We start from the raw sequence: 9,518 nt of genomic DNA, 5'->3' as shown, positions 1-9,518 counted from the left end.
TCTCTCTCTCTCTCTCTTTCTTTCTTTTTCACTCCAGATTTTATTCCCCTCCCGGTCCGCCCTCCTACTGTTCCACATCCCATACCTCCTCCCCCTCTCCCTGCCCCAGACCCGGCAGTCCTCTGCTGTATATGTATTGGGAGTTTCATATCAGCTGGTGTATGCTGCCTGGTTGGTGGTCCAGTATCAGAGATCTTGGGGGTCCAGGTTGAGACTGCTAATCCTCCTACAGGGTCACCCTCGGAAGGTTTCAGGGCCCTGAAACCTTCCTTTTGTTCTCGCCTAGACTGCTTAGAAGGCGGGAAGCCACAGATCCTTCTGTCCCTTGGCTTCTCATTCCCTTGGCTCCTTATTCTGTCCATCAGTAGCCACTGCCACCCTCCCTTGAGCTCTGAGGGCATAGCCTTGGGTGTCTTTGTGACTGGTGAGTGACTTGTGAACACCAGCAGGGCTGTACCGTGTCTGAATTGGTCCTGCATGCTTCTCCTTGGGCGCCTTCGATACACGCTGGAGCAATGCCACCATCAGCGCACATTGGATCTCTCATCCTTCCGACTCTGGTGTTAGACCTGGTCTGTTCCCGTACCTTTCTAGAAGACCTGGGTGACCATGTGTTTCCATCTATTCAATGATCGACTTGCCTAGCCTTGTGGTGTCATCATGTAATCCTATTTACTCTGACTTCAGGAGAAGGCTTCAATGAAAACCAAGGTGCCTCTGTGCTTCGTCATAACATTGGACAATCTCACTCTTTTTTTTTCCTTCTTCCTCATGCTTTGGCAATTCTAGAAATTTGACCTTGTCTGTGGTTTCTGGAATTACAGCAACAATTTCTAAATCAAATAAGACATATTATTGAGATTTTGACTAGATTTATTTTGAATTTAGAGATTCATTTGGTAACCCATATCGTATCATTTTTTTTAAAAAAATGTTGAGTCTTTTGGCCTAAGAACATTGTATACAAGAACTTCCCAGCTTCCTCCCTGAGTTCTCTTCTGAGACAATTTTGAAAACCTCACTGTTGTGCCCTCAATACCTGGTCACTCTGGGCACCCGGGATCTTCTTTTCGATTCATGAAACACGGTGTAGGACAGAAACTGAGCCCTTACCTCATGATGGAGCAACAAGGCAGGGTGGAGGTGGTGGACATCAGGCAGGGCAGCCATCATGGTGGTAGGGAGATGAAGGTCACGGGGCCAGGCTCATGAGAAGTCACTAAGCATGACAAGGTTGCAAGGACGCTAACACCATATCTTCACCATCTACTGCCCATAAGAGCTAACAACAAGAAGAGAACAGAGTACCCAGAGAACTCTTAACACACTGTCCTAATAGCCCAACAGCTCTCTTTTAACCCTCGTAAGTGATGAGTGTGCCTTGGTCCCAGCCTCAGCCCGTCTGCCCTTACTCAAAAGCAGCAAACCATGACCACGGGCAAACAACAAGTGTGCACTCTGGAAGTAACACCAGTGAAGGAGATAGTGTTTGTGGTCACAGGATTACCTGAAGACGTCTGGAAACCAAACAGCAATGCTGGTTTTTATAGAGGAAACATACATGGCTGGGAGGCCCGTCGGAGGTCTGGGGGGCCAGCACTGCAGGTTGTTAGCTTCCCATCTAAACTATTGACTACAAGTTCATCAATTACATTAGGTGTAAGGGAACCTTGATACACCTTGTAACCCTGACAGTGTTTAGTTGTACTTAGTTTTTAAATTATCCCACCACCACCCCCAGAAGATTTTACTTCATGGCCTGCAGCATCGTTCCATTTTGAGGACGGAAACTACATACTTTTCACTGAGGAGTAGTAGCACACGAATAGAGAAAGTGACTGTCTCTAAGCAGCCTGCAAGGAGACAAGCCGAACACTACAATGAGCTCGTCTCAGTTCAAGTACTTTAAATTATTTCTACAAAGAAAATGTCTCAGATTGTCTGGAGGAAAAAAATCAAGATAAAAACTGCCCTTCCTAAAAGACCTTGGAAACTGCCATATGTTAAGAAGTAGGGGATGGGGAGGATAGCACCTCACAGGGTGACCCTAAAGGAAGATGGCAGGTTGCAAAGTAAAGACGGGGCTTGAAATGCGTCTGGAGAGGCGATGGATAAAATGCCATGCATTCGCGCAACCCCAACTGTGCAACTTTCTAACCCGGTTGCGCCAGTTCTTCTGCTCTCTGGAGAAAACACACTGTTCTTAGTGTTGGCTTGGCTCTTTCCAGTGCCAATGCCAGTTAGGTATAAATGAAAAATGTATTTGTTTAAATACTATAAATTGGCAGGGGAAATTGGGGATGAGACTGGTAACCTGACAAGAGAGAATGAATGGGTATCAGGGAGAAGATGCTGGAGTCTGAGCAGAGCCCATTTGTCATGCCGCTTTGACGCTTCCTTATGGAGCTATTAAAGGAGAGCAACACAGAAGCACCGAATCAAGCTGGATCCAAGGCCCAGGCTGCAAAGTTACGCACTTTGACTACAGAGACGAGTGCGCTGAAATCTCTCCTCAGCCCACTTCCAGTCGCATCAGTGAGGAACCTAGACACTTAATCAAAATGACCACTTACAGGACTGAAGAGGTGGCTCAGCAATTAAGAGCACTGATTGTTCTTCCAGAGGACCCAGGTTCAAATCCCAGCACCCACATAACAGCTTACAACTTAACTCCAAGATCTGACTGATATCTTCATATATACCCAAAAAAACAATGTACATAAAAATAAATTTTTAAAAAAATTTTTTAAATCAACTGTTTATGTTGAGCATCTTTGGTGGGCCACTCTGTTTCCGCTCAGGAGCTCCTCAAAGTTAAAAAAAAAAAAAAAAAAAAAAAAGCTTTCCTGTTGTCTGTCTGTGGGATATGTTCTTCTAGCTGGGCTGCCTTGTCTGGCCTCATTAGGCAAGGATGGGCCTAGCCGGTCAGGTTGGCGTGGCATACCCAAGGGGGGCCCACCCACTCAGAGAAGGGAGTATGGGGGAAGGATTGTGGGAGGGGTGACTGGGAGTAGGGGCAGTGAGCAGGATGTAAAGTGAAAGAAAAAGAAAAAGCTTTCAAGCCAGAGACAAACATGGCAAGATGTCTTATTTTCCTTAGCCTCGGAGACAAAGATCTGAGATACATCTGGGGATGAGATGAGCCAGTTTGGATGAGTGTGCACACAAATGCTGCTTGGAACAACATAATATAATGTCTTCTAAATATTGAACTGACACGGGTGTTTTTAAAGCCGTATCTAGAGTGTTGTTGATAAAGAAACAACCAGCTGAACTGTACTGCAATCCACCCTGAAATCGTTTTAAAGCCCTCTCCAGAACAGCAAAGCCAGACACTCTGAGGGAACTCTTGCTGTAGTAGGTTGACCCAACAGCCACAAATAACCCTCCTGACTTTGCTCTCTGACATCACTGCCTTCTTAACTGAATTGATCCACAGTCTCCTACTTACAGGAAGGCGCCGAAGCCAGCCCTGCGGTTCTGGTGGCCTCTAAAATCCTCCCTCTGTGTCCTCTGGAGGAAGTGCAGCCATTTCCAGAACAAATCAATACCTATATCTAACATGCATTGCAAAACATTTTCTTCCCTAATTTATTTCATGCAATTTTTTGTTGTTGTTGTCCTTTTCTCAGAAATGTTCTCCTTTTCTCTTTCCATAGCTGTTTTGAGGAGGTAAATGTTATCTTTCAGAAACATGGGGATTTGTTCATTTCTGACACAGAGTTAGAAACTTCCCATTAAAGATTTAAAAAAAGAAAAGATGGAGCAAAATCAATGCACTTTTAAAAGTCAGTTGGGTGCAGGTTCTGATTTAGAAATGGGGGTCCCACTTAATGTCACGTGGGGACTGGTTTGACAGTGGTGGTCCTGACTGAAAAGGGATCTCCTGAGAGACTGATGAGTGGAGCTGGAGAGGCGGCTCAGTGAGCAACAAGCTTGCAGCACACACAGAGACTATAGAGTGTCACCCCCACAACCCTTATAAAAGCCAAGTTGTACATGTGGCCGTGCCTGTAATCCCAGCGCTTTGGAGGAAGAGATAGGAGGGTCCCTTGACTCCCTCCCTGGCCAGCGGGTCTAGCAGAATCAGCAAGCCCCAGGCCACAGTGAGAGAGACCCTAACTCAAAAGGAAAAGTTCCCAAGGGATGACATCTGAAGTTGATCTCTGACCTTCACACCCATGCAAAAACAGATGGATAAGTATACACATGTGTACCTACACACTTCTTGTAAACTTTAAGTCCTTTGTATCCGCCGAGATTGTGCCTGTATATGAAACTGAGACCCTCAGCTACCGTGGAAAGATTTTCCAGCTACAATACTACTATCCACAGTGCTAGAACCACCATGACCCTGATGGATGGGGTTATTGGCCACAGTCAGTGTCCCATAGAATACTGTCTAGACAGGCAGAGGAGAAAAGTGCTCTTCTCCTCAACCTCCCACAAACTCCAAAGGATGAGAAGAGGCCCTTTCAGGTCCCTCTAACCGGCAGCCAGTAGCACGAGTGGCTGCCCGGGAAGTACTTCTCAGCTTCTTTGTGAGAAGTAAGAGGAGCCATGAAAGAGTGGATGGTTTCTAGAGCCGACCAACCTGCCCATTCAAGAGCTGCTTGTTAGTCAGTTTATGAAGTCGGGAACCTCGGTAACCATTGGGGACGTCGGAATGGCACATCACTTGATTTCCTCATGGAAAAAAAATGGGGGCATAATTTTTTTTAAAAAACAATAAGCATTGGACAAGGTCATTGTGAAGACTACTAAGAAGGGCAAAATTCCCTGGGAGGTTATAAAGAACCCTCTTACCGATGCCTGTAGATACTTAACAAGGGCGGCCATGTTTTAGGACCAACGAGGCTGTAAAGTTACGCAGAGCTAGTGTATGAAATCTAAAATGATTTGGGAAAAGAAAAAGTATACTATCTGATCAAGTGTTTCCAGTGTAGATGGCAAAGACACATGTGACAAGGCCCTGCAGGGTAGGGAGCCTGGTGTCCTGCTTTGCTGATTGGACAAGCTTGCGTGACGTCAGCATCAATGGCCGTGATTGGTGGTCTGAGACTCAGGTGAGCAATGTGCCTAGGTGTTGGCCGGGAGTTTCACACTGCAGGTTGTGCAATTGATCGCCTTAGATTCTTGTGTTTTCTTCTATGTATTCGGGATATTTCAAAAGCATGGTTTCATGAGATTTGTCCTTAAAGAGGTTTTTAAAATTGTTTAAATGTACTTCTTTTTAATACCACACACTCATTCTGGCAGGGTGCTGGCCCATGAGTTGTTTTTCTTCTTTTTCTTTCTTTTTTTTCCCTTCTTTTTTAATTTTAACGATGCTCTGCATTCTACTGTGAAACACATCCTCTCGGAACTAAGCCATTTCTGTCCCCATATCTTCCCCCTCATTCTATAAATCTGTGTCTCAGATATTTCATTCATAACCTGGTTGTTGCAGTATTTATTTCAGAGAGCAATGAAGGGCCCTAGTTAATGTTTTTAGAACATGTAGAAAGTTCCAACTGTGAGACTGAACGGAAGTGAATACGACGTTCATATATTATGAGTAATCAAAACGCAGGAGCAAGCGGGATGATTGATTCCAAACCTTTCCATTATTTCTTCTTCCAGGGAAAGGGGGAGATTTTAATAAGTAAGTCCCTGCTGACATTTTCGTTCTGGGAAGATATTCTTTCCATTAGAATAATAATTTGCAAAGGGAAATCTCTGCACATTCTTCTTTCTGAATAGGTAAGAAGTTCTGTGAACAGGTTATTAAGAGGGCTGTTGGCATCCACAGGACATGTGAGACTCGGTCATCACAGAGGCGGGATATGTGCAGATCACGTGTTCAGTTTTCCTGAAGGAGACACATCTCCTACCCCCCACCTTCCACCCCCCACCCCCAAGACATCCACCACAAGCTTGGCTCTGGGACCACATTAACAACTTGCTTTGAATTCGCATGAGTCCCAAGTGCTAAATTTGCCCACGTGTCTACATAAAGGTTACGCACTCACTGTGAGTGTGGCATCTATTCAGAAGGATAGCCATATTGGTTGCTAGGAGATGGAGGGATCCTCTCAGAGAAAAATCAGTCCTGACAAAAAAAAAAATTTTTTTTCACATAAAAACCTTTTAAATATAAATACCTTTGACAGCAGCTATTATTATTCACTGATTTCTCTCACATCTGAATAAACGGCAGGAAAAGATGAAATTATTCATACACTATTATACAGTAAAGTGTTAAAATAGAAAAGTCTTTTTCTCCCCCCCCCTCTCTCTCTCTGCTAAAGAAGAAGAAAGCTGCTTTTGTTTCTTTCAATTGAATTTCTCTGCTTTCCTCTTCAGAGCCCCAGGATGAGGGAACTGAGACCCGAGATCACGGATACAGGTGGATTACTGCATAGTCCTGCAGCCCCTGATGTCTGCTCTTGAATGTCAGGACACAGAAGAGAGAGCATGGCCAACCTCCCCGCTAGATGGCTGGAGAGAGCAGGTGGGCTTCTGGGCCCCTTGAAGGCAATTGCCCATTCTATTGCATTTCAATCATGCCTGCAATTTTCTCCCTACTCTGCTCACTGGAACCACAGCTGCCTTGCACGTGGATCTATATACTCAGCTTTGGAGGGAAAAAAAAAAAAGCAAAAAACCTTAACAAATAAAATGTGAGCTGAGTAATATGGTCACTGTGTATAAATTGCACCGAACATAAATGAAGCAGAAATGGTCCCTAATTCTGTGGGCCTCCCTGCCTTTGAAGAGTTGAAAACTTTGCAGCTGTGCTGCATGGTGTGGGCCAAGTGGCCAGCTTCCTTCAGATAAGATCTGGAAAAATGTAACCCCTGAGCTTACAGATAGAGACCACTGTAGACACACACATGACATTGGTATGAGAATGGACAGCCCAGAACCCAAGTACAGTATAATGTCTCTTAGGAATTCTTGCTTGTGGGGCACCTTGGAATCCAACTGAGACATGCTTCCTTACCCAAATATTGACACGGAGCCCTCCATTGACTGAGCAATTTCCTGTGAGAGCTTCGGGTGGCAATGCCCCTCCATCCCATTTCACACATTTGTTCTGACTCCTGGAACCAGGAAGCTCTCATTGTTCCAGTCAGGGCTTACGGGGCCGGTGACATTATTCCCTCTGTTGGTGACAGACAGAGTGTGTTTCCTTTCTAGAAGTTCTCATGAGACTTTCTTGCACTGGGCTCCCAATGCACCAAAAAAGGCAGCCTGTTAGCCAGTCTCTGCTTCCTGCCTCTTCCTGGCTGCCTCTCAGACCATCTTAACAATGTGACCTCTCACTGCATGAGATGGAGGAAAGATGTGGGGGATGGGGGAGAGAGTCCTGTGAAGTTCCCGAGTCCCACTCTAGCTCTCTGTCCTTACACCTGCACCGTGGGTACAGAAACCCCTTGAGGGTGTGCCTGGGCACCTCATCCTGCTTTTGATATGTGTCAGTAAGGCTGTCGTGCTGTACCCAAGCACCTGACCTTTGGGGTATTGCCTGTAACTAGGACTCTTCCCATGCAGTTCCCTAATTGGCATGACCAGGGTGCAGCAACCCTTCTGCCTGGAGCAGGAAGGATTTGGATTTTAAGGGCTGGTCATCACGCTTTCTGTGTGGGAACAGACTTCTTTCACTGAATTTTACATCTATACATCCGATAAATGCAACTAGGAGCAACAGTGACAAAGAGCCTCACTGTCTGCATTGGATGGTACACTGTGCATATCCAGATGGTTCCTGGACTCCACTGTAGAACATCTATCAAGTCTCACACTCTCCAGTTGGATGTAGGTACACAAGGAAGAACCTGCAAAAAACAGTTTTCATTTAGGTCCTTTCTTTTCATGTGCATAGGCAATCTGCCTGCATACATGTTTATGCATCACATCTGTGCAGTGTCCAGAGGCCAGAAGAAGGTGTTAGATCCCCTGAACTGGAGTTACATTTGTGAGCTACCGTGTAGGTACTGTGAATTGAACAAGGTTCTAAGCTATCTCTTCAGCCTTTCTCCGTGTCTGTGTGTGATGTTCATGTGTGTTCAGGCACATGTGTGTGAGTGGGTACATGTATGTGGCGGTCAGAGCACAATCTAAGGTATCATTCCTCGGGCATCATCTGCTTCGTTGTTGTTGTTGTTGTTGTTGTTGTTTGAGCAAGGGCTCATCACTATCCTGGCACTAACCAAACAGACTAGGCTGACCAGCTACCAAGCCACAGGGATCTTTTTCTCTGCCTCCCCAGTACAAGGACTACAATGATATATCAACATCCTTTCTCCACCCCCCTGCCGTGGGTTCTTGGTACCAACTCAGGTCCTCATGCATGATGAGGACTTTACTAACCAGGCTAACTCCTTGGACCTTTTCTTCTCCCCTTGGCACTCACTATCAAAAAACATTAGCTATTTTAAACACCAGCTTCTCAGAGAAGCTGGAGTGAAAGTTTGAACTTCCCAATTCTGGGAAGGTTGACAGAGTCAGAGACTTATTCCATGGTCTGTGAATAACTCATCGTTAAGGTCAAACCCCAGAGAAATAGGCCTGGTCCTGGCATCCAGCTCATCTCCCTAGCCCTGGAGATGTGGCCTGGGGCCAGCCTGAGGACACAGGAACACTGGAGGAGGACAAAGAAAAGGCTTTCCACATTCCCATTCCCCAGGATTGGCTCTCTACATACTTTCACTGTCCCCTCCCCCATCTCCCCACCTAAACAATGGGTCTCTGCCCTCTAGATGGTAAAGCAGCTACTCTTGTGCCAGAGTGTAAGTGTCCAGGCTCCCATCTTTCCTTTCTGCTGCGTTCCTTTGCAAGACACACTCCAGGTATGATTTATTTCTGGTTCATTTCCTGTGACTCAGTTACATAGGATGCAAAATTATGATAATAGTGCTTGTCTGCAGATAATGAGTAAGGAGTTCCTATTTCTCTTCTTGGAGATCGTATACAAATGCACAGTATCATTACTGCTAAAATCCATGACTGGAGAAATTAAATTTCCTGGAATGTTTTATATCTCCCAGGAATGTTTGTAATCCTCTGTGTTCACTGCTAAACGAGGTGGACTACAAGAAAGGGGATGTTTAAAAGGCAGAAATGAGCTCAATGGGAAAAATTAACAAATGGGAAAATTGCAGTCCTGCGTCGTGAGCTTTATGGGGAAGGAGGCTCGGTAAACATGCAACAGGAAACCGTGTTTGATTTCTGCAAGCAAGGCTTAACGAACAACAGACTCAGGCAGTCTTCAAAGGAACGTCTGCACTTGTTTACCTTCTGAGATGCAGCCGAAGAGAACATTACGCCTCGGTTTAAAAAGAAGTGGTGTCATGGAACAGCTTACCCAGTTCTGCCATGAGCTGGCTGATCTGGGCATACAGAAAATAAAAGGATTCTTTAGAACTCTGGAAAGGAAAGGCATGTGCGTCTCTGGAGTAGGAGCTGAGACTGATGTGTCTTTAACATTTTCTCAGGCTTAGTTCCCTTTATCGTTTCCCAGACATACAAGCATC

This window comes from Mus caroli, chromosome 8, assembly GCF_900094665.2.
Source record: "Mus caroli chromosome 8, CAROLI_EIJ_v1.1, whole genome shotgun sequence".
NCBI classification, from domain to species: Eukaryota; Metazoa; Chordata; class Mammalia; order Rodentia; family Muridae; genus Mus; species Mus caroli.
The sequence above is the reverse complement of the archived record's forward strand: the minus strand, read 5'-3'. Positions refer to the sequence as shown.